This window comes from Aplysia californica, unplaced genomic scaffold, assembly GCF_000002075.1.
Source record: "Aplysia californica isolate F4 #8 unplaced genomic scaffold, AplCal3.0 scaffold00218, whole genome shotgun sequence".
Lineage (NCBI taxonomy): Eukaryota > Metazoa > Mollusca > Gastropoda > Aplysiida > Aplysiidae > Aplysia > Aplysia californica.
This window is the reverse complement of record NW_004797488.1, coordinates 705,619-710,918: the sequence shown is the minus strand read 5'-3', so window position 1 is coordinate 710,918 and position 5,300 is coordinate 705,619. Positions and strand designations below refer to the sequence as shown.

Here is a 5,300-nt window from a genome sequence, read left to right as displayed (position 1 = left end):
AGGGAGGGGGGGGGGGGGGGGGGGGGGGGAGAGAGACAGACAGACAGACAAACAGAAGGGCCGACAGACAGACAGACAGACAGACAGAAAGAAAGACAGACAGACAATCGTGGACAAGAACGAAATAGGAGAGCAATGATGGTGGGGGAAATTGATTGGATTTTTTAAAGTGGAAAGATAGAGGGACAATTAAAATGCTCGCAATAGCATAATATTCCTCAAAAGGAGAAGACAAAAGAAACCTTTATAAACGGTCCCCAAAGTATTTTGCCAAAAATTTTCCCAGTCACTGAAATGGACCTTGACAAAGAAATGTGACGTGACCAGGTGTCCTTCGATATACAATATTCGAAAAAGATTTCGAAAAAATAATGAAATTTAAAAAACTGTCATTTTTCTGTCCTTTTGGTAAGATGATGTTTTTATTTGAATTTTGTTCTGTTTTGGCTCAGCACCTTTCATGCCTGTTTAAAAGAACAAATCCATGCACATTTTGCTGAAAAGCGGTGATTAATGGCACCATAAAAATGCAAATTTGCGGTTTTAAAGGACACTCTAGCTTTGAAAGTCACCAAACTTTGGCAAATATTTCATTGCTTATTTTACCTCAGACACCAGACGACTTCCATCTCCTTTTCAAAAGTTCTTTTTAGTAAAAGTTTTACGGCACTTGCAGCCCAATAAGGTCATATAAGTGCGAAGATTAGAGGTGTTACAGGAGGGTAACAAACACAGGAAAGAAATAGAGGAGATCAGGTAAATAGATGTTTGATAGGAAGCAAAGAGCAAACCACACCAGAGCACCCGCCAACCATACGCCCCCACCTCCTTCAATCGCAAATATTGTGTCAACGTCTATTCAAGATAGATGAGTATTTTTGTTCACCTATCGCAAGCCAAATAAACAAGCTCTACGACGCAACCAATGACTCTAAAGTATGCCCAAAAAATGACGAGCGCCTGATTTCGCTGCGTCGTGACACTATTATGATGAAGCCACAGCCCCCGTTCCTCACTTTTCAATTTCATCAATTGCTCAAAGACAACACCAGGGGACATCCTGTAGAGCGGAAGACAGAAGTGTGATAGCAGCCGGGACCGAGAGAGGCAAGGCGAAGGGAAAATCCCCCCCCCCCAACTTACCCACCCTCCACTTACCCTTTCCTCTCCCTCCAGGGAAAAGTGCTATTGGATTTTCATCTTTCTCTAGACAGATGTCATCCCACTGAGAAAACCTGTCCCCATGTCATTGACCCTGTCACTCGCTCTCTTTTTTTCCCTTGTTATGCCCCCCCCCCCCCCAACTCTCTCTCTCTCTCTCTCTCTCTCTCTCTCTCTCTCTCTCTCTCTCTCTCTCTCTCTCTCTCTCTCTCTCTCTCTTTCTCTCTCTCTCTCTCTTCTTCTCTCTCTCTCTCTCTCTCTCTCTCTCTCTCTCTCTCTCTCTCTCTCTCTCTCTCTCTCTAGCTCTCTATCTAGCTCTCTATCTAGCTCTCTATCTCTCCCCCATCTGACTCTCTCTCTCCGTCTGTCTGTCTGTCTGTCTGTCTTTCTGTCTGTCTGTCTGTCTGTCTGTCTGTCTGTCTGTCTGTCTGTCTGTCTGTCTCTCTGTCTGTCTCTGCTCTATCTATCTATCTATCTATCTATCTATCTATCTATCTATCTATCTATCAATTTATCTATCTATCTATCTATCTATCTATCTATCTATCTATCTATCAATTTATCTATCTATCTAACCAACACAAACAAGAAAGAGGAAATATCAGAACGACAGTTGTTTGATAGAAAAAAGGAGCAAAACCACACCAGAGCACCCGCCAATCACCTGCAAAATTTTCAGCTCAAATATAAAGTCAGTCTTGCTGTATGGGTATAAGAAATGGAATGCTTCTCGGACGTACTTGAAGAAGATCCAAGTTTTGGGGTTGATGATTGTTGTTTGTTTGGTTGGATTTTAAAAAAATATTTTTTTTTTGGGGGGGGGGGGATGTTTGATTTTTTAATAAATTTCTGAAAAAGTTTGGTAGATGGACAGACAGGGTTTCCAACGGTTTAGTGTTAAATAGCACTAAACAGAACCCAGTCGGAGATAGAGTAGGAAGAAGGCGGTAGGGATGGCAGCTGCAAAACAAAGAACGCGTTGTATTGGAATCCATAGGGTGCACGATCAAGGCCACGTGGAATCTAGAGAAATGTCACATAGAACGATATACAGAAAAGTTTGAAGACATAAAATAAAAATAAGAAGCAAGCCTAGGATAAAGAAAAGTGAAAAGTGTTTGTTTATGGCCTAGAGCATGATGCAGAGTAAAAAAAAGGCAATGGTGATGAGATCAGGGCTAACATTCTAGAGATCCTCAATTTCACTACCTGTAATTAGCTATCCAAACATGGAGCAGAAGAGCCCTGGCTTTACTCTAAACGTTCAGCTGATTTCTAAAAAAGCAAACTCTAATGATTTAGCATTGTATACAGCAATGCCTTACTTACGTCAATACAACGAAAAATAAGAAGAAAAAGAATTCAGGTATAAACCAGATGACCAAGGTTTAATAAAATTCTTTAAAAGCTCTTACTACAGAATGTTATACTTCAACTCCGATATATAATGAGTTTCGTCTAATTAAATAAACAAAAAGCGAAATGATGTAATAAATCATGCCATCCGAACTATGCTGTACTTTGTAGACAAATTGTTCTTAAAGTTTCTCTTGTTGCACATGTTTGAGTTGTATTTTTGAAAACTGTGCTACGCGCGATTATTCAAGCCTACTTTAAGTATAAAACTCACAAATAGGTGTATTGTAAAGTGTTTGTGAGTGTGTGGTTGTGTGAGTATGTGTATGTGCGTGTTGTGCGTGAGTGTGTTTGTGTTGTGCGTGCGTGTGTGTGTGTTTGTGTGTGTGTGTGTGTGTGTGTGTGTGTGTGTGTGTGTGTGTGTGTGTGCGTCTGTGTGTGTTACATGAGTGTATTTTGTGTTGTATATAGGTGTGTCCACCAATGCCTTTCTCCCCATCTTCTGTGGCTCTTTAATTTGTATCTCATTCTTTCTCTTTTTTATTCCATCTTTTTTCTCTGGTGGCGGGCACAGGCACACACACACACACACACACACACACACACACACACACACACACACACACACACACACACACACACACACACACACACACACACACACACACACACTTGGTCTCTTTTTCTATCTATATATTATTTATCTACCTATTTGCAAATCTATTTATCTATCTGTTGATTATAATTGTAACAATAATTGCCTATATCAATGCTCCACAGCATTGTCTATGCACTTTACAACAACTATTACCAAAGCAGACCCAAAACAAAATAGTAATTTTTTACATTGTGACATACAAAGAATAGGAGAATGAGAGATAAGACTGACAGATGCTTGATAGTTTATTAAAAAAGAAGCCCAAACCATACCAAAGCCCCGCCACCACCACCCCCCTCCCCCCACCCTTTCCCATTCCCCTCCACCTTTGCACAAGACAAACATCCTCTTAATTTTGCACAAGTAAACCACCCACACTTTATGAAGATAACGCATCCCCCCCCCCTTTACACCCAACGAAGCTTTTAGTATGCAGCACTCCCATCACTGAGAACTCTAGACAGTCAGTTGGAAAATGTTATCACCTTCTCTTTCTCCCACGAGCAACCACCACCGGAAGTGACGATCAGTAATGAGACAATTTCTTCTCAAGTGGCACCAAATCTCGCCCAAGTCACGGACAGGGCACTTTTTATCGGTATCTTACGAGAATCCGTGTCATGGCTGCTACCAGACACCACCTCTCCCAACGAAACACGTTCTATTGATCTACCCACGGACTGCATTATCAAATCATTGTCGTCTAGTTTCTGATTTCCGCCCTGTGCGGTGCGGGTGGTTGGCGGTTGTACTGCGCCTTCTTTCCTATCAGACATCACTCTCCTCCTTTTGATTGTATATTACATTAACACTTTCAATCTTTGGCACTGGTGTGACCTTATTGGTTTTGTTTAGTTTTGGTTAGAGTTTTACGGCACTTACAATACAGTTAGGTTATATAAGTGCCGAAGATTAGAGGTGTTACAAAAGAATAACAAACAAAAAAAGGAGAGAGAGAAAGAGAGAGAGAGAGAGAGAGAGAGAGAGAGAGAGAGAGAGAAAAGAAACGATAGATGTTTAATAGAAAGGAAGAAGCAAACAATACCAGAGCATCCGCTGACAGCGCACAACCTGACTGTGTTGCAAGTACCCCAAACCTCTTACACAAACTAAAAATCCCCATGTGCTGACACTTCTGTTGAGGGTGTGATAGTGGTCGCAGGTTTGCCCTGTCACAAATCTGGGACGCCGTTGGTATGTGGCATGATGTGACACTCTAAGCGACCGGAGCTGTGGTGTAACCGATAGTTGTAAATGTTTTACGGCGCTTGCAATGTACAACTCAACTGGGTCATATATTCATAATATCAGTGCCGAAGATTAGGTGATAGTAACATAAAAAAGAAGGAAAGATAAGGACGATAGCAGATTTCTGAAAGGAAAAAAGGAGCATACCACACGAGAGCACCCGCCAACCACTCACTTGCGGACGCAGAAAACCCGAGTTTGATTGCCGTGTTGGGAGAATTTTTCATTAAAGATTTTGATCTTTCTGCGGGAATGATGTATCCCCCTTAGCCTGGGGTGGCCTTGACCTGACCGACTAGGTCAAAATCCCGCTTCATAAATAGTCTAAATTGTGTCGAAGGAGGTGCACAATCATCAAAATTTAAAAAATATAAAAAATGGGCTCACGAAAAATGATGACCCTTGGCAATTAATTGACACCTTGAAGAACGGCATTGTCTTATAACCTGGACAATAACTGTTGCTTGAACTTTTCCAGATTAACTGTCATATAAATTCTGGACGTCCACACTTTGATTTTATTCTCTTTAGAAAATAAGCATTAAAAAAATAAACAATTGGGTCACTTACATTGTCCAACATTAAAGAGGTTTTTCGGTTGTTTTTTTTTGGGGGGGGGTTTTTTGGGGGGGGGGTTTTTGGGGGGGGGGTTGTAAGTGTTTCACGGCGCTGTCAACTGCATAAGGTCATAGAGCGCGCTAAAGAAGTGTATCTTGTCAGCTGAAAAGTTCCCGTAAACTGTACCATTTGCGGTATCCTCAAGGATAGTAGGAGTCGGATAACAATGCTTTATATAATGTTTCTCTTCAACTTAAAAGGGAAGAAAAAAACACAATGATTTTGTTGAAAATGTCAGAGGAGATGGTTTATTAAAACT

At 41.1% G+C, this 5,300-nt stretch overlaps 1 protein-coding gene across 1 annotated transcript in view; it reads right to left on the bottom strand.

Annotated features, from left to right (window-relative positions):
- The window catches only part of LOC101848525, a gene marked incomplete in the record, with an annotated part of 327,286 nt that overhangs the window by 206,241 nt on the left and 115,745 nt on the right, over positions 1–5,300 (bottom strand).